This window comes from Lolium rigidum, chromosome 1 (assembly GCF_022539505.1).
Source record: "Lolium rigidum isolate FL_2022 chromosome 1, APGP_CSIRO_Lrig_0.1, whole genome shotgun sequence".
NCBI lineage: Eukaryota > Viridiplantae > Streptophyta > Magnoliopsida > Poales > Poaceae > Lolium > Lolium rigidum.
The window spans coordinates 75311708-75336002 of NC_061508.1; positions in this window are offsets into that span (position 1 = coordinate 75311708).

Genomic DNA, 24295 nt, shown 5'->3' on the forward strand with positions numbered 1-24295 from the left:
AATTACATGTTCTCTTTTGCGGGAAGTCGGGACGGGGAGCGAAGCCTAACGTCTTTGCCGTGCTAAAGAAGATGAAGCAAAGGAAGACGCCTGATCCTGAGACGGAGTCCGTGTGGGTTAACCCGCAATCCGAGACCCAGTGCACGTCGTATGTCTCCAAGTTCAAGCAGAAGTACGGCGAGGACGCCAACCCAAAGGCTGAGGACTTTGACCCTGAGGTCGCGGTGCTTGCGGGAGAAGGCTTGAAGCATGCCGCCTATGGTTTGGTGACGGGTGCGTCGACCCAGCGAGGGTTCCCTCTCTCCGCCAGATCCGTCGTGGTCGTAAGAGCGGCCAGCCTGAGGTAGAGCCCCGGCCACGGGCTTCGGATCTAGCTGTCGAGCGGTTACGGGTATGTTCTTCCTCGGGTCTCTACATTTCCTTTACATGCTTTCCATTGAAATGTTAATAACATCGCGGCAACACAACGTAGGAGGAGATGGCAGCGAAGGAGCGAGGCGGCCCAGGAGCAAAGGGCGCAGATGGAGCAGCAGATTGCGGGTACCGGCGGCGGCGGACACGGATGATGCGGCGGATGCAACGACGACGGCGGATGATGCGACGGCGGCGAGCACAGATGAGCTGGCTGATGAGCCAGATGGTTCTGACTTCTCCACCGGGGAGTCTTCCTGCTCCTCCATCTTACTCCATGCCGTGGATGCCGCCACCGCCCACTCAGACCCCGGGGACACCTATCACCGTGAACAACATGAACATCATCCGGAGCATGAACCGCGGTGAGTCCTCTTGTGCCCAACCCGCTACTTGTACTTGTTCAAGTGTTCAATATGCAAATGCAAATGCAAATGTTCATTCCATCAACCTTATAGATTATATGTCACACGGAAATGACGATGAGGCCGGCGGAAGCGGAGGACAAGGTTGATGGCATGGTCTTCGTGCACTTTGTCGGATTGTATGCTTGTAATGGATTGTAATATTGGACATTGCACTATGGACTCTATGTAACTTGTGTGGATGGACTATGGACTCTATGTAATGCATTGTATGCATGAATATGTGTGTTTGATGTATTTGTGGTGTTCCCGTAGTGTTTGGTGATGTTATGTTGAAGATTATATGTGTATATGCTTTATTGTCAATTGCTATATTTGAAATGCAGGGAATAAGCAAAAAACAGCAAAAAAAATGAAAAAAACAGGGCCCTTTGCCGTGCGTGTGCACACGGCAAAGGACTTTTGGTCACTTTGCCGTGTGCACACGCACGGCAAAGGAGCCACGTGGAGGCAGCCTGTAGACCTAGGAGCTCCTGGGGCGTGCCTGTAGGGGGCTTTGCCGTGCGCGGTAGAGCTAGCCCGCACGGCAAAGGCGCGCACGGCAGCGAAGGCTGGCGCACGGCAACGACGGTCGCACGGCAAAGAAAAGCAGCGCACGGCGAAGTCTTCGGGCACGGCAGCCCCCCTGCCGCACGGCAAAGAAGTGCCGCACGGCAGCGTTTGCAGCGCACGACAGAGATGGAAGCGCACGGCAAAGAGCTTTGCCGTGCAATCCTTGCACGCGCACGGCAAAGGTGGCTTTGCCGTCGATGGCGTTGCCGTGCAAGCTTTGCCGTGAGGGCACGCACGGCAAAGCCGTTGCCGTGCGTATAGGCCTCTTTGCCGTGCAATGTGGAGCACGGCAAAGGCTGGCTTTCCCGTAGTGTCCAATTTCAACGCATTAAGAACGTTAAATGCATTAACTAGTACTCCATCATTGTATCCAATTTGAAACTTTTCCATCATTGTACTTGAATGGATAAGTATGCATCTATCCAATAATTAATTCGAATAATTGGTATTTTCCTTTATATTTATATTATCTTTTACCAAAAAAAATTAATGCGCTTAATGCTCCTAATCAAGAATGACTTACTATATACATTTATTGTTTTAATGGAATTCCTCAAATAAAATGATGAGCACAGAAGCCACGCTCTATAAAAAAAGCTTACCATTTTTCCATTTATCATTTGTGTTCATATTCACAACTCACGAGTCTAACAACCGTCAACAATTTCTATCAACACCACATTTTGGCCAAGATGAGGACTACGCTTGCACTACTCTTGACCCTCGCCTTTCTCGTGGTAGCATCAGGTATAGTTTTTGTTGTAGTATATTATTTCTAGCTCGATCAACATATTATGGCCGTGTTGTTTGACTTTTATTGATTTTATTTTTGTAGATGCCAAAGAATGTGTGTCACATGTTATTCCGCCAATAGGTAAAGAGTGCACCATTCAAACATGCAACGCTGCATGCGAAAGATTGAATGCAGGTTCTTCCGGTAGAGCCTGGACTTGGAATAGTGCTTGCACTAGCAATGGGTGCAAATGCACGACATGCTTTTGAGACATCTGCAAGGAATAAATGGTTAACAACTAGAATATGAGATATCATGGCATGTTGACAAGAATAATAGTTTTGCAATATAAGCGGGTCTATTAGACACTAGTGTAATATGGATATGATATTCCAAGTTTGAGTTGTTTAGAATTATGAAATGAGATATGAATGGTGTGTGTTTGTTGTTTGTGCAAGTTTTTTCTAGTGTGTGAGATAGGAGCATACAACTCACTGCCATTAATGTTGTTTTGGACAATAACAGGGTATTGAAAACACATCAATGACCACTAATAATTTTTATTACAATACATACATAAAATTCAATTAAGAAATAGCTAGGGAAGCTACAGTTGCAAACGTGGTTTCCATGTCATGTACAAAGCTGGATCATGCTTCTTGCTGTATCATTTATCTTATGGATTCAGCTGCAAAAAGGATATAATATATTCAAAGAAAACTTAAAAATTATGCAACTCACATGTATTTGTATCGATTGGCTCATGCCCCTAACGACTAAACTTGATTTTAATTTTAAGAAAAGTGCAGTAACAACAAACCATAAGTGTTTCTTTGACTTCTACTTTATTGAGAATGAGAATGCATGTACATCTAGTAATGTTTTCTCAAATGATGTGTTGTTTTGATATTGAACTAGGAAGCAATGGCGCGGCGGCACGCCGCGCCCGTAGGGTTTAAGTCTATAGTTGAAAATAGTTCATATTTTTAGTTTTCTATAATTCACATCATTAGTAGACTAAACATAAAACATAAAGAACTCTTATCTTGTTCTTGTTTTTTCCGAAACCATAAATTGCGCTAGTAAAACAGACAAATTTGTACTCGTAGTAATTGATATCGAGAATCTGATGTTCCACAAACAGAACGAAATATGTATCATTTGCAGCTTTGTTCTTTCAAAAAAACCACGGGAAGTGGTGCTCCGTTCAAAAAGCTACAGGTCTGGTTTGGCAAAAATGATTCATTTTTTATCTACCAACATTTATCACCTATTTGGCAACACAAACAGTGATACTGCAACCAATCGTGTGGGAATTATGCCTTGGTGGGTTCAGTCTATGATTGTTTCCCTGGAAGTTGTGTGCCCCCCTCTTTTATATGGATAAGTTATTTTGGAAAGTGATGAATTGGAATATTAGGGGTACTAATGACCCTAAGAAATGGCCACTCATTATGAACAAAATAAAAGAAAGTGGTTGTCATGTGATTTGTCTCCAGGAATCCAAAAGAGAACATGTGGATCTACCTTTCCTTAGAAACTTTTGCCCAAGGAATTTTAATTCTTTTGCTTTTGTCCCTTCAGTGGGGAGATCTGGTGGTACCATTACAATCTGGGATAGCTCTGTTTTTAAAGGGAACTGTGTTTTTCACAATAATTATGCACTTTCTGTTGAATTGCAATCCACTAAATCAGATTTATTCTAGACCCTGAAAAATATTTATGCCCCTTGTCAAGATAGCCAACAATTAGACTTTTTGAACTGGCTTAATAATATTACTATTCCTGATGAGGAGAACTGGCTACTTGTGGGTGATTTTAATTTGATCAGATCTCCTCAAGATAGGAACAGAGATGGAGAGAATATCAATGAAATGCTCTTATTCAATGAAGCAATTAGTAATCTGGGGCTAGTGGACATCCCCCTCAAAGGAAGAAAGTTCACTTGGAGTAATATGCAGGATTCTCCTCTACTGCAAAGGTTGGATTGGTTTTTTACTTCAGTTGCATGGTCTACAGCTTTCCCAAACACCATGGCATTACCACTGGCTATGACCACCTAAGATCATATACCCTGTGTTATTTCTATCAAGACATCCATCCCAAAATCAGTAATCTTTAGATTTGAGAATAGATGGTTGCAGCACCCAGACTTTATGGCTATTGTTGAGCACACTTGGAATCAGTCTATTTACTGTGCTGATGCAGCAAAAAGGATTACTGCAAAGTTCAAGATCCTTAGAAAAGAGTTGAAGAAGTGGTCCATTTCCATCTCATCTATTAACCAGGATATCCAAGATTTAAATAGCCTTATCTCTCTGATGGATGCCATTGAAAATTTTAGAGATCTTTATCCTATGGAGAGAACTTTCAGACAATCTATGAAAATGCACCTAGCTGATCTCCTCAAGCAACAGTTGGTCTACTGGAAACAGAGAGGAAAGATTAAATGGGTCACTCTGGGGGATGAGAACCCTAGATTTTTTCATGCCATGGCTTCCAACCAGAAAAGGAAGAATCATATTGCTTCTCTCTTAAACACTGATACGTCTCCGACGTATCGATAATTTCTTATGTTCTATGCCATATTATTGATGATACCTAAATGTTTTATGCACACTTTATGTCATATTCGTGCATTTTCTGGAACTAACCTATTAACAAGATGCCGAAGTGCCGATTCGCTGTTTTCTGCTGTTTTTGGTTTCAGAAATCCTAGTAACAAAATATTCTCGGAATTGGACGAAACGAAGACCCAGGGGCCTATTTTGCCACGAACCTTCCAGAAGACCGAAGAGCATACGAAGTGGGGCCACGAGGTGGCCAAACCACAAGGCGGCGCGGCCAAGGGGGCCCACGCCGCCCTGTGGTGTGGGCCCCTCGTCGGCCCCCGACTCGCCCTTCCGCCTACTTAAAGCCTCCGTCGCGAAACCCCCGAGGCGAAAAACCATGATACGGAAAACCTTGCGAGACGCCGCCGCCGCCGATCCCATCTTGGGGGATTCTGGAGATCTCCTTCGGCACCCTCCCGGAGAGGGGATTCATCTCCCGGAGGACTCTACACCGCCATGGTCGCCTCCGGAGTGATGAGTGAGTAGTTCACCCCTGGACTATGGGTCCATAGCAGTAGCTAGATGGTTGTCTTCTCCTCATTGTGCTTCATTGTTGGATCTTGTGAGCTGCCTAACATGATCAAGATCATCTATACTGTAATACTCTATGTTGTGTTTGTCGGGATCCGATGGATAGAGAATACCATGTTATGTTAATTATCAAGTTATTACATATGTGTTGTTTATGATCTTGCATGCTCTCCGTTACTAGTAGAGGCTCGGCCAAGTTTTTGCTTTTAACTCCAAGAGGGAGTATTTATGCTCGATAGTGGGTTCATGCACGCATTGACACCAGGACGAGTGACGAGAAAGTTCTAAGGTTGTGTTGTGCTGTTGCCACTAGGGATAAAACATTGGCGCTATGTCCGAGGATGTAGTTGTTGATTACATTACGCACTATACTTAATGCAATTGTCTGTTGCTTTGCAACTTAATACTGGAAGGGGTTCGGACGATAACCTGAAGGTGGACTTTTTAGGCATAGATGCAGTTGGATGGCGGTCTATGTACTTTGTCGTAATGCCCAATTAAATCTCACTATACTTATCATGTCATGTATGTGCATTGTTATGCCCTCTCTATTTGTCAATTGCCCGACTGTAATTTGTTCACCCAACATGCTTTTATCTTATGGGAGAGACACCTCTAGTGAGCTGTGGACCCGGTCCATTCTTTAATACTTGAAATACAAATCTGTTGCAATACTTGTTTTTCTTGTTTTCTTGCAAACAATCATCTTCCACACAATTCGGTTAATCCTTTGTTACGGCAAGCCGGTGAGATTGACAACCTCACTGTTTCGTTGGGGCAAAGTACTTTGGTTGTGTTGTGCAGGTTCCACGTTGACGCCGGAATCCCTGGTGTTGCGCCGCACTACATCCCGCCGCCATCAACCTTCAACGTGCTTCTTGGCTCCTCCTGGTTCGATAAACCTTGGTTTCTTTCTGAGGGAAAACTTGCTGCTGTGCGCATCATACCTTCCTCTTGGGGTTGCCCAACGAACGTGTGAAATACACACCATCAAGCAAATTTCTGGCGCCGTTGCCGGGGACCTGAAGAAAAGTTACACCACAGAGATCTCTAACTCCCACGTCAACTTTGCGCCAGCAACTAATTTCTGGCGCCGTTGCCGGGGAGATCAAGACACGCTGCAAGGGGAGTCTCCACTTCTCAATCTCTTTACTTTGTTTTTGTCTTGCTTTATTTTATTTACTACTTTGTTTGCTGCATTATATCAAAACACAAAAAAATTAGTTGCTAGTTTTACTTTATTCTTGTCTTGTTTGCCATATCAAAAACACAAAAAAATTAGTTTACTTGCATTTACTTTATCTAGTTTGCTTTATTTACTACTGCTAAAATGGCCAACCCTGAAAATACTAAGTTGTGTGACTTCACTAGCACAAATAATAATGATTTCTTATGCACACCTATTGCTCCACACTGCTACTACAGCGAGAATTCTTTGAAATTAAACCTGCTTTACTTAATCTTGTCATGAGAGAGCAATTTTACAGGTGTTAGTTACGATGATGCTGCTGCCCATCTCAATAATTTTGTTGAACTATGTGAAATGCAAAAATATAAAGATGTAGATGGTGGCATTATAAAATTAAAATTGTTCCCTTTCTCATTAAGAGGAAGAGCTAAAGATTGGTTGCTATCTCTGCCTAAGAATAGTATTGATTCATGGACTAAATGCAAGGATGCTTTTATTGGTAGATATTATCCCCCTGCTAAAATTATATCTTTGAGGAGTAGCATAATGAATTTTAAACAATTGGATAATGAACATGTTGCTCAAGCTTGGGAAAGAATGAAATCTTTGGTTAAAAATTGCCCAACCCATGGAGTGACTACTTGGATGATCATCCAAACCTTCTATGCGGGACTAAATTTTTCTTCGCGGAATTTATTGGATTCAGCTGCTGGAGGTACCTTTATGTCCATCACTCTTGGTGAAGCAACAAAGCTCCTTGATAATATGATGGTTAATTACTCTGAATGGCACACGGAAAGAGCTCCACAAGGTAAGAAGGTAAATTCTGTTGAAGAATCCTCTTCCTTGAATGATAAGGTTGATGCTATTATGTCTATGCTTGCGAATGATAGGACTAATGTTGATCCTAATAATGTTCCATTAGCTTCATTGGTTGCCCAAGAAGAACATGTTGATGTAAACTTCATTAAAAATAATAATTTCAACAACAATGCTTATCGGAACAATTCTAGTAATAACTATAGGCCATATCCTTATAATAATGGTAACGGTTATGCTAATTCTTATGGGAATTCTTACAACAATAATAGGAATACACCCCCTGGACTTGAGGCCATGCTTAAAGAATTTATTAGTACACAAACTGCCTTTAACAAATCTGTTGAGGAAAAGCTCAATAAAATTGATATTCTTGTTTCTAGAGTTGATAGTCTTGCCTCTGATGTTGATCTTTTGAAATCGAAAGTTATGCCTAATAGGGATATTAAAAATAAAATTGTTACTACAGCAAATGCCATCCAAGTTAGAATTAATGAGAATATAAGATTAATGGCTGAACTGCGTGCTAGGTGGGATAGAGAAGAAAATGAAAAACTAGCTAAAAAGGAAAATGTAGCTAAAGTTTGGACTATTAACACCACTAGCAATGATAATGATTCATATGTTGCTGCACCTCCTACTATCAATGATAAAATAATTGGTGTTGGCAATGTTTCTACTCCTAGTGCAAAGCGCGCAAAATTACCTGAAACTGCTAAGACTATTTAAGCTACTTGTGATAAAGCTGCTGAAATTTTTTCCAACCTTGGGGATGATAATCCCATTGCTTTAGATTGTAATGATTTAGATTTTGATGATTGCCACATCTCTGAAGTTATAAAGTTCTTGCAAAAACTTGCTAAAAGTCCCAATGCTAGTGCTATAAACTTGGCTTTCACAAAACATATTACAAATGCTCTCATAAAAGCTAGAGAAGAGAAACTAAAACTTGAAACTTCTATTCCTAGAAAGCTAGAGGATGGTTGGGAGCCCATCATTAAAATGAGAGTCAAAGATTTTGATTGTAATGCTTTATGTGATCTTGGTGCAAGTATTTATGTTATGCCTAAAAAAGTCTATGATATGCTTGACTTGCCACCATTGAAAAATTGTTATTTGGATGTTAATCTCGTTGATAATGCTAAAAAGAAACCTTTGGGGAAAGTTGATAATGTTCATATTATGGTTAACAATAACCTTGTCCCCGTTGATTTTGTTGTCTTGGATATTGAATGCAATGCATCTTGCCCCATTATATTGGGAAGACCTTTTCTTCGAACCGTTGGTGCTACTATTGATATGAAGGAAGGTAATATTAAATATCAATTTCCTCTCAAGAAAGGTATGGAACACTTCCCTAGAAAGAGAATGAAGTTACCTTATGATTCTATTATTAGAACAAATTATGATGTTGATGCTTCGTCTCTCGATGTTACTTGAGTTACACTTTAGCGCCTAGGCTGAAAGGCGTTAAAGAAAAGCGCTTATGGGAGACAACCCATGTTTTTACTACAATATTTTTGTTTTATATTTGTGTCTTGGAAGTTGTTTACTACTGTAGCAACCTCTCCTTATCTTAGTTTTGAGTTTTGTTGTGCCAAGTAAAGTCTTTGATAGTAAAGTAAGTACTAGATTTGGATTACTGCGCAGTTCCAGATTTCTTTGCTGTCACGAATCTGGGTCTACCTTCCTGTAGGTAGCTCAGAAAATTAAGCCAATTTACTTGCACGATCCACAGATATGTACGCAACTTTCATTCAATTTGAGCATTTTCATTTGAGCAAGTCTGATGGCCTAATAAAATCCATCTTTACGGACTGTTCTGTTTTGACAGATTCTGTCTTTTATTTTGCATTGCCTCTTTTGCTATGTTGGATGAATTTCTTTGATCCATTAATGTCCGAGTAGCTTTATGCAATGTCCAGAAGTGTTAAGAATGATTGTGTCACCTCTGAACATGTGAATTTTTATCATGCACTAACCCTCTAATGAGTTGTCTCGAGTTTGGTGTGGAGGAAGTTTTCAAGGATCAAGAGAGGAGTATGATGCAATATGATCAAGGAGAGTGAAAGCTCTAAGCTTGGGGATGCCCGGTGGTTCACCCCTGCATATTCTAAGAAGACTCAAACGTCTAAGCTTAGGGATGCCCAAGGCATCCCCTTCTTCATCGACAACATTATCAGGTTCCTCCCCTGAAACTATATTTTTATTCCGTCACATCTTATGCACTTTGCCTGGAGCGTCGGTTTGTTTTTGTTTTTTTTGTTTTGTTTGAATAAAATGGATCCTAGCATTCACTTTATGGGAGAAAGACACGCTCTGCTGTAGCATATGGACAAATATGTCCTTAGGCTCTACTCATAGTATTCAAGACGAAGGTTCTTCTTCGTTAAATTGTTATATGGTTGGAATTGGAAAATGCTACATGTAGTAATTCTAAAATGTCTTGGATAATTTGATACTTGGAAATTGTTGTGCTCATGTTTAAGCTCTTGCATCATATACTTTGCACCCATTAATGAAGAAATACTTAGAGCTTGTTAATTTGGTTTGCATATTTGGTTTCTCTAGAGTCTAGATAACATCTAGTATTGAGTTTTGAACAACAAGGAAGACGGTATGGAGTCTTATAATGTTTACAATATGTCTTTTATGTGAGTTTTGCTGTACCGTTCATCCTTGTGTTTGTTTCAAATAACCTTGCTAGCCTAAACCTTGTATCGAGAGGAATACTTCTCATGCATCCAAAATACTTGAGCCAACCACTATGCCATTTGTGTCCACCATACCTACCTACTACATGGTATTTATCCGCCATTCCAAAGTAAATTGCTTGAGTGCTACCTTTAAAACTCCATCATTCACCTTTGCAATATATAGCTCATGGGACAAATAGCTTAAAAACTATTGTGGTATTGAATATGCACTTATGCACTTTATCTCTTATTAAGTTGCTTGTTGTGCGATAACCATGCTTCCGGGGACGCCATCAACTATTCTTTGTTGAATATCATGTGAGTTGCTATGCATGTCCGTCTTGTACGAAGTAAGAGAGATCTACCACCTTTATGGTTGGAGCATGCATATTGTTAGAGAAGAACATTGGGCCGCTAACTTAAGCCATGATCCATGGTGGAAGTTTCGAGTCTTGGACACATATCCTCAATCTCATATGAGAATAATAATTGTTGCCACATGCTTATGCATTTAAGAGGAGTCCATTATACGGTTGTCCATGTTGTCCCGGTATGGATGTCTAAGTTGAGAATAATCAAAAGCGAGAAATCCAAAATGCGAGCTTTCTCCTTAGACCTTTGTACGAGGCGGCATGGAGGTACCCCATTGTGACACTTGGTTAAAACATGTGCATTGCAAAGATCCGGTAGTCCAAGCTAATTAGGACAAGGTGCGGGCACTATTAGTATACTATGCATGAGGCTTGCAACTTGTAAGATATAATTTACATAACTCATATGCTTTATTACTACCGTTGACAAAATTGTTTCATGTTTTCAAAATAAAAGCTCTAGCACAAATATAGCAATCGATGCTTTCCTCTTTGAAGGACCTTTCTTTTTACTTTTATGTTGAGTCGGTTCACCTATCTCTCTCCACCTCAAGAAGCAAACACTTGTGTAAAGCTGTGCATTGATTCCTACATATTTGCATATTGCACTTGTTATATTACTCTATGTTGACAATTATCCATGAGATATACATGTTACAAGTTGAAAGCAACCGCTGAAACTTAATCTTCCTTTGTGTTGCTTCAATACCTTTACTTTGATTTATTGCTTTATGAGTTAACTCTTATGCAAGACTTATTGATGCTTGTCTTGAAGTACTATTCATGAAAAGTCTTTGCTTTATGATTCACTTGTTTACTCATGTCATTACCATTGTTTTGATCGCTGCATCCACTACATATGTTTACAAATAGTATGATCAAGGTTATGATGGCATATCACTTCAGAAATTATCTTTGTTATCGTTTTACACTGCTCGGGACGAGCGGAACTAAACTTGGGGATGCTTGATACGTCTCCGACGTATCGATAATTTCTTATGTTCTATGCCATATTATTGATGATACCTACATGTTTTATGCACACTTGTATGTCATATTCGTGCATTTTCGGAACTAACCTATTAACAAGATGCCGAAGTGCCGATTCTTATTTTTACTGCTGTTTTTGGTTTCAGAAATCCTAGTAACAAAATATTCTCGGAATTGGACGAAACGAAGACCCGGGGGCCTATTTTGCCACGAACCTTTCGAGAAGACCGAAGAGCATACGAAGTGGGGCCACGAGGTGGCCAAACCACAAGGCGGCGCGGCCAAGGGGGGGCCCGCGCCGCCCTGTGGTGTGGGCCCCTCGTCAGCCCCCCGACTCTGCCCTTCCGCCTACTTAAAGCCTCCGTCGCGAAACCCCTGAGGCGAAAAACCACGATACGGAAAACCTTACTGAGATGCCGCCGCCGCCGATCCCATCTCGGGGGATTCCGGAGATCTCCTCCGGCACCCTGCCGGAGAGGGGATTCATCTCCCGGAGGACTCTACACCGCCATGGTCGCCTCCGGAGTGATGAGTGAGTAGTTCACCCCTTGACTATGGGTCCATAGCAGTAGCTAGATGGTTGTCTTCTCCTCATTGTGCTTCATTGTTGGATCTTGTGAGCTGCCTAACATGATCAAGATCATCTATCTGTAATACTCTATGTTGTGTTTGTCGGGATCCGATGGATAGAGAATACCATGTTATGTTAATTATCAAGTTATTACATATGTGTTGTTTATGATCTTGCATGCTCTCCGCTACTAGTAGAGGCTGCGGCCAAGTTTTTGCTTTTAACTCCAAGAGGGAGTATTTATGCTCGATAGTGGGTTCATGCTGCATTGACACCAGGACGATGACGAGAAAGTTCTAAGGTTGTGTTGTCTTTGTTGCCACTAGGGATCAAACATTGGCGCTATGTCCGAGGATGTAGTTGTTGATTACATTACGCACCATACTTAATGCAATTGTCTGTTGCTTTGCAACTTAATACTGGAAGGGGTTCGGACGATAACCTGAAGGTGGACCTTTTAGGCATAGATGCAGTTGGATGGCGGTCTATGTACTTTGTCGTAATGCCCAATTAAATCTCACTATACTTATCATGTCATGTATGTGCATTGTTATGCCCTCTCTATTTGTCAATTGCCCGACTGTAATTTGTTCACCCAACATGCTTTTATCTTATGGGAGAGACACCTCTAGTGAGCTGTGGACCCCGGTCCATTCTTTTATACTTGAAATACAAATCTGCTTTGCAATACTTGTTCTTTACTTGTTTTCTTGCAAACAATCATCTTCCACACAATACGGTTAATCCTTTGTTACAGACAAGCCGGTGAGATTGACAACCTCAGCTTGTTTCGTTGGGGCAAAGTACTTTGGTTGTGTTGTGCGGGTTCCACGTTGGCGCCGGAATCTCCGGTGTTGCGCCGCACTACATCCCGCCGCCATCAACCTTCAACGTGCTTCTTGACTCCTCCTGGTTCGATTAAACCTTGGTTTCTAAGCGAGGAAACTTGCTGCTGTGCGCATCACACCTTCCTCTTGGGGTTCCCAACGGACGTGTCAATTACACGCATCAAGCAAATTTCTGGCGCCGTTGCGGGGAGATCAAGACACGCTGCAAGGGAGTCTCCACTTCCCAATCTCTTTACTTTGTTTTTGTCTTGCTTTATTTTATTTACTACTTTGTTTGCTGCATTATATCAAAACACAAAAAAATTAGTTGCTAGCTTTACTTTATTTACTGCCTTGTTTGCTATATCAAAAACACAAAAAAAAATTAGTTACTTGCATTCGCTTTACTTATTTCATCATGTTTCCTTTTAATTTTACCACAAAAAACATACCGGTAGGACGCGGGTCTATAATTGGGAGAAACAATATAGAAGAATTTTTCAGTCATGTTAGTACCGTTGAAGATTTTGAAGATAGACACTTGGTAGAACTTGCTCCTACTTATGAAATTGCTGCTGCTTTTTTTAGTTCGCATGTTGGAAACTAAATTTGTTAATATCAATCCTATAATCCAACACATGTTTCTTACACTCGGTGATATGGAAGAGGGGGAAAAGAAAGATTTTGTTCTAGAAACCCTTCTTAGAGAATTTGGTGGTCTAGCAAGAGATGCTAGAAAGGTCTTTGCTAAATTTAATATGCTTGGTTCTACTAATTTTGTTGGTCTCCTTGAAAAAATGGACATGGATAGAATAAGGTACACTAATAATACTAATGATGGTGGGGAGATCAAAGCACCAATACCATGTAAACTCCTAGCTATGAATGATGCACTAGAAAATAACTATGCTTGGCTTGTTCCTGAAAATTTGTTCGATGAGAGTAGCAAGCCCAAGACTAATGAAAAGGGAGACGCTGAAACTTATGTATCCAATATACTATGCATGGTTGAGAAAACTCCAAACCCCGCTGTAGATGCACCACCCTTCGATAACACTTGATATACACTTTACGCGCCTAGGCTGAAGGCGTTAAAGAAAGCGCTTATGGGAGACAACCCATGTTTTTACTACAGTATTTTTGTTTTATATTTGAGTCTTGGAAGTTGTTTACTACTGTAGCAACCTCTCCTTATCTTAGTTTTATGTTTTGTTGTGCCAAGTAAAGTCTTTGATAGTAAAGTAAATACTAGATTTGGTTTACTGCGCAGAAACAGATTTCTTTGCTGTCACGAATCTGGGTCTAATTCTCTGTAGGTAACTCAGAAAATTAAGCCAATTTACGTGAGTGATCCTCAGATATGTACGCAACTTTCATTAAATTTGGGAATTTTCATTTGAGCAAGTCTGGTGCCCTAATAAAATCCATCTTTACGGACTGTTCTGTTTTGACAGATTCTGCCTTTTATTTCGCATTGCCTCTTTTGCTATGTTGGATGAATTTCTTTGATCCATTAATGTCCAGTAGATTTGAGCAATGTCCAGAAGTGTTAAGAATGATTGTGTCACCTCTGAACATGTTAATTTTTATTGTGCACTAACCCTCTAATGAGTTGTTTCGAGTTTGGTGTGGAGGAAGTTTTCAAGGATCAAGAGAGGAGTATGATACAATATGATCAAGGAGAGTGAAAGCTCTAAGCTTGGGGATACCCCGGTGGTTCACCCCTGCATATTCTAAGAAGACTCAAGCGTCTAAGCTTGGGGATGCCCAAGGCATCCCCTTCTTCATCGATAACATTATCGGGTTCCTCCCACGAAACTATATTTGTATTCCGTCACATCTTATGCACTTTGCTTGGAGCGTCGGTTTGTTTTTGTTTTTGTTTTGTTTGAATAAAATGGATCCTAGCATTCACTTTGTGGGAGAGAGACACGCTCCGCTGTAGCATATGGACAAGTATGTCCTTAGGCTCTACTCATAGTATTCATGGCGAAGTTTCTTCTTCGTTAAATTGTTATATGGTTGGAATTGGAAAATACTACATGTAGTAACTCTAAAATGTCTTGGATAATTTGATACTTGGCAATTGTTGTGCTCATGTTTAAGCTCTTGCATCATATACTTTGCACCCATTAATGAAGAAACACTTAGAGTTTGCTAATTTGGTTTGCATATTTGGTTTCTCTAGAGTCTAGATAACATCTAGTATTGAGTTTTGAACAACAAGGAAGACGGTATAGAATCTTATAATGTTTACAATATGTCTTTTATGTGAGTTTTGCTGTACCGTTCATCCTTGTGTTTGTTTCAAATAACCTTGCTAGCCTAAACCTTGTATCGAGAGGGAATACTTCTCATGCATCCAAAATCCTTGAGCCAACCACTATGCCATTTGTGTCCACCATACCTACCTACTACATGGTATTTATCCGCCATTCCAAAGTAAATTGCTTGAGTGCTACCTTTAAAATTCCATCATTCACCTTTGCAATATATAGCTCATGGGACAAATAGCTTAAAAACTATTGTGGTATTGAATATGTACTTATGCACTTTATCTCTTATTAAGTTGCTTGTTGTGCGATAACCATGCTTCGGGGGACGCCATCAACTATTCTTTGTTGAATATCATGTGAGTTGCTATGCATGTCCGTCTTGTCTGAAGTAAGAGAGATCTACCACGTTAATGGTTGGAGCATGCATATTGTTAGAGAAGAACATTGGGCCGCTAACTAAAGCCATGATTCATGGTGGAAGTTTCGAGTTTTGGACATATATCCTCAATCTCATATGAGAATAATAATTGTTGCCACATGCTTATGCATTAAAGAGGAGTCCATTATCTGTTGTCCATGTTGTCCCGGTATGGATGTCTAAGTTGAGAATAATCAAAAGCGAGAAATCCAAAATGCGAGCTTTCTCCTTAGACCTTTGTACAGGCGGCATGGAGGTACCCCATTGGGACACTTGGTTAAAACTTGTGTATTGCAAAGATCCGGTAGTCCAAGCTAATTAGGACAAGGTGCGGGCACTATTAGTATACTATGCATGAGGCTTGCCACTTGTAAGATATAATTTTCATAACTCATATGCTTTATTACTACCGTTGACAAAATTGTTTCATGTTTTCAAAATAAAAGCTCTAGCACAAATATAACAATCGATGCTTTCCTCTTTGAAGGACCATTCTTTTTACCTTTATGTTGAGTCAGTTCACCTATCTCTCTCCACCTCAAGAAGCAAACACTTGTGTGAACTGTGCATTGATTCCTACATACTTGCATATTGCACTTGTTATATTGCTCTATGTTGACAATTATCCATGAGATATACATGTTACAAGTTGAAAGCAACCGCTGAAATTTAATCTTCCTTTGTGTTGCTTCAACACCTTTACTTTGATTTATTGCTTTATGAGTTAACTCTTATGCAAGACTTATTGATGCTTGTCTTAAAGTACTATTCATGAAAAGTCTTTGCTTTATGATTCACTTGTTTACTCATGTCATTACCATTGTTTTGATCGTTGCATTCATTACATATGTTTACAAATAGTATGATCAAGGTTATGATGGCATGTCACTTCGAAATTATCTTTGTTATCGTTTTACTCGCTCGGGACGAGCGAGAACTAAGCTTAGGGATGCTGATACGTCTCCGACGTATCGATAATTTCTTATGTTCCATGCCACATTATTGATGATACCTACATGTTTTATGCACACTTTATGTCATATTCGTGCATTTTATGGAACTAACCTATTAACAAGATGCCGAAGAGCCGATTCTTTGTTTTACTGCTGTTTTTGGTTTCGAAATCCTAGTAACGAAATATTCTCGGAATTGGACGAAATCAAGACCCAGGGTCCTATTTTGCCACGAAGCTTCCAGAAGACCGAAGAGGAGTCGAAGTGGGGCCACGAGGGGCCGCCACTATAGGGCGGCGCGGCCCAGGTCTTGGCCGCGCCGACCTGTAGTGTGGGGCCCTCGTGTGGCCCCCCACGTTGCCCTTCCGCCTACTTAAAGCCTCCGTCGCGAAACCCCTGATGCGAAAAACCACGATACGGAAAACCTTGCGAGACGCGCCGCCAATCCCATCTCGGGGGATTACGGAGATCTCCTCCGGCACCCTGCCGGAGAGGGGATTCATCTCCCGGAGGACTCTTCACCGCCATGGTCGCCTCCGGAGTGATGAGTGAGTAGTTCACCCCTGGACTATGGGTCCATAGCAGTAGCTAGATGGTTGTCTTCTCCTCATTGTGCTTCATTGTTGGATCTTGTGAGCTGCCTAACATGATCAAGATCATCTATCTGTAATACTCTATGTTGTGTTTGTCGGGATCCGATGGATAGAGAATACCATGTTATGTTATTTATCAAGTTATTACCTATGTGTTGTTTATGATCTTGCATGCTCTCCGTTATTAGTAGAGGCTCTGGCCAAGTTGATGCTAGTAACTCCAAGAGGGAGTATTTATGCTCGATAGTGGGTTCATGCTCGCATTGATATCCGGGGAGTGACGAAACCCCTAAGGTTGTGTTGTGTTGTTGCCACTAGGGATAAAACATTGATGCTATGTCCGAGGATGTAGTTATTGATTACATTACGCACCATACTTAATGCAATTGTCACGTTGTTAGCAACTTAATACTCGGAGGGGGTTCGGACGATAACTCTGAAGGTGGACTTTTTAGGCATAGATGCGGTTGGATGGCGGTCTATGTACTTTGTCGTAATGCCCAATTAAATCTCACTTGTACTTATCATGACATGTATGTGCATTGTTATGCCCTCTCTATTTGTCAATTGCCCGACTGTTATTTGTTCACCCAACATGCTTTTATCTTATGGGAGAGACACCTCTAGTGAGCTGTGGACCCCGGTCCATTCTTTTATACTTGAAATACAAATCTGCTTGCAATACTTGTTCTTTACTGTTTTCTTGCAAACAATCATCTTCCACACAATACGGTTAATCCTTTGTTACGAGCAAGCCGGTGAGATTGACAACCTCACTGTTTCGTTGGGGCAAAGTACTTTGGTTGTGTTGTGCATGTTCCACGTTGGCGCCGGAATCTCTGGTGTTGCGCCACACTACATCCCGCCGCCATCAATCTTCAACGTGCTTCTTGACTCCTACTGGTTCGATTAAACCTTGGTTTCTAACTGAGGGAAACTTGCCGCTGTGCGCATCACACCTTCCTCTTGGGGTTCCTAACGGACGTATCAATTACACGCATCAGACAGTAAAACGCCACCTCTAGCCTCTTGGGACCTTGTTTGTCGCCCAAAAGATCAGGGAGAGCTAGGAGTCTTGAATCTGTCAATACAGAATGACTGTCTCTTACTGAAGCATTTACATAAGTTCTATAACAAGACCACCATTCCTTGGATGAGCCTTGCTTGGGAAGCTTATTATCAAACAGTTTTGCCACCCCTCCGAGCACGAGATATATCCTTTTAGTGGCGTGACTGTCTCAAATCTTTGGATACCTACAAGAACTTGGCTTCATGCACATTACAGAATGGTAGGTCCATTTTATTTTGGACTGATAAATGGGGACAAGAGATATTAGCACAGAAATGGCAGTTTGTTTTCACCTTTGCTAAGAATATTTCTCTTTCAGTCTGGGATGTTATCAATACTCCTCATACTGCTGAGTTATTTCATCTGCCCTTATCAGTACAAGCTATGCATGAATACAATGCTTTACTCCATTTGCTGCACACAACACAACTATCTCAGGACAAAGATAGCTGGCTAGTTGGTGATAGTGGGACAGGCTATAAAGTCTCTTCCACATACAAATCTTTGACTAGGCATGATCCTATTACTCCTGCTATAAAATGGCTATGGAAAAGTTGCTGCTAAGATAAACATAGAGTCTTCTTCTGGTTGCTGACTCACAATCGTTTAAACACAAGAGCCCTCTTGCAAAGAAAGAATTTCTTTATAAATGACTACACATGCATCATGTGCAATCAAGCAGTTCTTGAGACTAGAGATCATTTATTTTTCACTTGTCCGTTTGCTATACAATGTTGGAAATACATGTGTCCTCTCTGGAATCTCTCTCAAGTGACTATGCCAAATGATATTCAGAGCTACATACAGAGTGTCAAAGTACATATTCGGCAGCCTTTCTTCATGGAAATTATCATTCTTATTTGCTGGTCGATTTGGACGACACGTAATGATTTTATCTTCAAAGGATTGACCCCCAGCCTATACAGAGCTCGGCGCAAATTGAAGGATGAACTGTGTCTCCTTATTCACAAAGCCAAGAGGAAGTCTTATGTGGGCCTGCAGGTTTGGGTAGAAAATTTTGTATGATTTTGTTGGATCCTTTTTTCTAGTTTCTTTTTTTTTCTTCCAGTGCTTTTCTGTAGCACTGTTTGTACAGTTCTTTATTCTTTTTTAATAAAATATAAAAATATACAGTGAGAAAACTCACTGTTCAGCTTCAAAAAAAATAACAACGCCAACCTAACACCTTTGGTCTGAAGTAGTAAGACAGTGAAAAAGAAGTGCATGTACCAACCTAGCTAGCTCTTGACTGCACAAGTTCTTGGGCAAGCCAGCTCTGTGTAGAGCGTGGGCCGGCTGTGCTGCGTTGTGTTGCATGGAAATGGAAACGCCGAAAATGCATTTCATGGAAACACGTACGCGCGCGCCAAGGAGCAGAGGCCGGCGCAGCGTCTCCAACTACTCCCCAACCTCGAGCTCCTCCTCCTCGTCTAATGGCCATGACGCCACAGGCACTCACTCTCCTCCTGCTCGCCTTGACCATGGCGATCCCGGCCACATCGGACCAAGACGTGCGCGTGGCCGCTGGCGGCTACATTTTGGCAGAGTGCCACCAGGCGGCGCCCAACGGCAGCGACGCTGCCAGCAGCGCGTTCCGCGCGGCCCTCGACGCGCTCCTTGTCGACCTCCCCTCCGCCGCGATCCCGACGGGCTTCGCCTATCTCCACTCCGACAACGGCGCCCCGTTCGTCCGCGGCCTCTGCTTCGACGACTCCCCGCCGACGGGAGGGTGCGCGGGGTGCCTGTCCTGGGCTGCCGAGAAGATCGCCGACGAGTGGAGTGGCAGCCGCCGCGCCGGCGCCTGGAACGCCGGCTGCGACCGCGACACGAACTCCTCGTGGCCCCACGAGGACGCCTACCGCGGGCGGGACTTCAGTGTTAGACTAGACTTAGTCTCTGTATTGCTTCGTCAATACTTATCTGCATGTACCGCACGTTGAGCGTGCGTGCGTCTAGCTAGGATCTGAACCACCACGTCTCCTCTCTCTCTCGCTTATCTCTCTAAGCTATATATTTTAACCTGTTCAGATGAATAAAGTACGTCGCATTAGTCTATTTCCTTCTCAGTTTACATTCAGCACCGACGGCGTGACCCACTGCACGCCGCCTTCGACGACGCGCGCGAGCTCGCCGACCTGGTGCTCGCTCGGTCCCGATGATGGCGACCTCCTACTCGACCACCGCCCGGAAGGGCACGGTGAGCGCGGCGGCGCATTGCGCGAGCGACGTCACGCCGGCGGGCTGCGCGTGCTGCCTGGAAGAATCGGCCCGGGAGCTGCCGCGCAACTGCTGCGGCGGGGGATGGGCGCTCGACGGCCGGCGCGAGGGCGTCGCCGTCGTCGCCGGCTTCAACTGCCACCTGCGGCTGCGGCTGGAGATCTACGCCCCCGACCTGCCCTTCGGTAAGATGATCCGTGAGTTCTTCATCAGCCTAGCTAAATCCTCGCAAATGCATTGGGCTAAATTGTTTGATCCGTACGTGCAGTGAAGATGCTTAAGGAGAACGGTGTTGCGCTCGTCGTCCTCGTCGCCGTTGGCATCATCATAGTTAAGATAGTTTGGCCTGCTCAACAACATCCCAACGCTTAGGATCGATCATATTATCCTGTCGATTAGGAATTTAGGACTGCAGTGCAATTGGGCAATTGTCGTGTTCAGTGGCAGCTACCTAATTAAGACACCGTTTCAGACTTGAGAGTGGATTTATTCAGTGTTTAGTGTCTCAGCAGATTGGAATGCATTGCCTAAGAACAATTTCTCTTTGGGCCTTTTCTTCCTTCTTTTGTGTGATAATCTTTGGATAAATATGTAGCAGCTGATTTTTCAGCTGGCTACGTTGAGCTGAGTAGATTTATTCATTGTTGAACGTCCATGCTAATTCCTCTTCAGCTAGGTTTTTTTTTTTCGTTTTACTCTCTTCTTCAGCTAGATCACTCTGTTCAATTAAAATGTTGACAAGTGCTCCAGCTTAAACATTAGTACTAGTTGGTCTGAAGTTGCCGATTAAATCTGCACTGAGCTGAACCCAAAGTCGGAGTACTGACTATAAAGCTTTGCTCAGCATGACTACAGCAGCAGTAGTAGTAGTAGTACGAAGTAGTATAGTTGGTAGCTACTGACTGCTGGAGTGGTTGCTACCTCAAACCTCAGCTGGTTTCTTCCTAATCTCGTAATTTCATTGGTCCCATTGTTCCGGAGGACATGCTGTTTTGCTTAACCTTTATCACTCGTCAAGAGTTCCAGCATTATCAACACGAATTACACGGAATGAACATGCATTGATGCACATTATATAGACATACGGTGCAATTTGTGAACCATGAGTGCGCACAAGCAAAAAAGAAGAAGCAGTCTAGCTAGCAATCCATTCTGCTACGGGCTACCGGCACGCGCTGGCTAGCGATCGATCGTACCATAAGCCACACCGTGGGCTAGACTTCATTCAGCCTCAGATGTCTACACATTATATTCTTATCTTCAGCTTAAGGATTACATACGAGTTCTTTTGGGTACCCCGCACTTGATCGGAATGTTATGCTGATTCCACTGTTCTGAAACCGAAGTCAGAAACGGACCATCGAGCAGGGTTTTTCAGCGTCAATAAAGCTGGCAGCTAGTTGCTATCTCAATGCCTCGCTGGATTCTGTTTAGTTAGTACTCCTGCCCTGAGCAGTGAGCAGGTAAAGAGAACATGTGATTCTCAATATGTACTTCAAATCTCATTATTTCATTTTTCTCATACGGCCAGAGTACAATATCCATGTGGCCAGACGGTATCGATTGACTGCCTTTCATCATTCCTTAAGAGCATCATTCGGGCAAAATGCACAGATTTAACATGTGTACATTATATTACAAGAATCACTCTCTTCTTGTAAATCTTCTCCTTAATTAATAGATTGGGGCAAAGTTTTTGCCTTAGAAAAGAAAGATAAAATGTATACATTATGCTATCCTGCAATACAATCTGCTATAATCCATTTTAATCCCATCTTGAGCTAGACTTCCTTCAAACTGAAATATGGATACATTCTTATCTTCAGCTTAAAGATTACTTAGTTACAAATGGTACTTGATCTGAATGTTATGCTTATCCCACAATCTGATGCCAAAGTCAGAAAACGGACCGTTGAATAGGACTGTTCAGAATCAGTAAAGCTGGTAGCTAGTTGCTACCTCAATGCCCTACTGGATTCTGTTTTGTTAGTACTCCTGAGGAACTCAGCTGGCAAGGAGAACAAATGATTCTCAATATGTTGTTCAAATCTCAGGATTTCACTTTCTATAGAATCAATGAAACAAAAACAGATCAGGGTTCAATATCCAAGTGAACACATGGTATCAGAGAACTACCTTTCAGTTCGATCATTCGTACGAAATGCACAGATTCAACATGTGTACAATACACTATCCAGCAATCTAATCTGCTATGATGGATACTCCCCCACGTGTTCGGAATGACGTCGTCGCCTGAGCGTGGTCTCAGATCCGAAGGCGCGGCGGTCGGTCGAACGCTAGCTCCGAATATCAAGTCTCCTCCTCTCTCACTCTCAGCAGCTAAGACACTAGTAGTACCTCTAAACCTTCAAATCTGTAAAAATAACCGTTTTTTTACAGTTTTTGGCTAGAAAAAGGCGTAGACTAGAACCCCTAAAATCCTAAAAAAAATTAGAGGTCCAACCCCTACACCCCCTTCCAACCTGTAGAAGTGGGGGTTGGAGAGGCAAAACTGGCCCAACCCCTACTCCTCTCGTTTCGGCCGGTTGCAAAACGCGGGAGGATTTTTCCCCCACGCGCCGCCGCCCGCCAACCTCTAGCCGCCGCACGCCCGCCCGTCCGCCGTCGGCCGCTCGCCCGCCTCCGCCTCGGCCGCGCGCCCGTCCGCCCGCCTCCACCGGCCATGGCGATGCCGCCCCCGCTCCGCCTCCATCGGCCGCCACCCCGCCAGCCCCCGTCGCCCGCCTCCGTCCGCTGCCCCGCCGGCCCCCGTCGCCCCGCCTCCGTCCGCGCCGTGTCCGACCTCCGCCGTCCCGCAGCCGCCGCCCGCCCGAGCGAGGCGCAAGTCGCCTCGACGGTGGCTGCGACGCACGTCGGAGCAAAGCGGCGGCGTGCTGGCCAGCATGTCGTTCAGCCGCCCCGCCCCGTCACCCCGGCCCCCATCGCCCCATCCCCGGCCCCCGGCGCCCCGGCGAAGCCGCCGAGCAAGGCGCCGCCCAAACGCCCGTCGCTTGGGCCCAAGGGTGCGGCTGCCAAGCCGGCCGTGAAGAAGACAACCGCCCGGAAGAAGCTCACCGCTCCCACGCCCGCGATCGCCGACACTCCGCCCGCCGTGCACGAGGTGCTTGATAATACCCGCAACATCATTCACGAGGCTTCTCCAAGACGCGGAGGTGGACATCGGGGCTGCTCCTCTCGAGTCTTTTGGGTTTGGTGGTGAGGAGGAGGAAGAGGGTGATGAGGAGGAGGAAGAGGGTGATGATGAGGAGGTGACCAAGATAGAGGAGGAGACGTTCACCGCCGTTGCCCGCCCCACCCCGCGCTCGACAAACTATACCGAGGCCGAAGATATTCTCTTGGTTCGTGCTTGGGCACATGTGGGGATGGATGCAAGCACGGGTACCGATCAAACCGGTAAACGATATTGGCAACGCATAGAAGACACCTATTGCAAGATCAAGCCGAAGACCGGTGGGTACATCTCTCGTTCATACCGGTCACTTCAAGGCCGATGGGAGTTGATGAAGCCGTGTTGTGCTCGTTGGAGTGCGGCAATGGACCAAGTGAAGAATGCACCGCCTAGTGGATGTGTGGACAGTGACTATGTGAGTACATATGTGTTCATTTTTTATTTTCTATGCATTGTTGGGTTCTTATGTTTGTTTACTATGCTATTGGTGGGTTTGTAGGAGACAATTGCCGGTTTGAGGTACAAGGAGATGCCCGTTTCCAAGGGCAAATCATTCCCATTTAAGCATGTTTGGGCAATTCTTCAAACTTTTGACAAGTGGAAGTTGAGGGATCAAGAGACCGCGCCCAAGAAGGCGGCAATGCTTAGGATGGATGATAGTGATGAGGAGGACAGGAACTTGTGCAAGCCCGAGGGAACCAAGAAGGCAAAGCTAAGGATCAAGATGGAAGGAGAGGCGTCAAGCTTAAGAGAGAAGATGGAGCAAATGATGAAGTCTAGGGAGACATTGACAATGAAGACATTGGAGACAAAGCTTCTTATCACCGAGAAGAAGAAAGAGGTGAAGCTTGC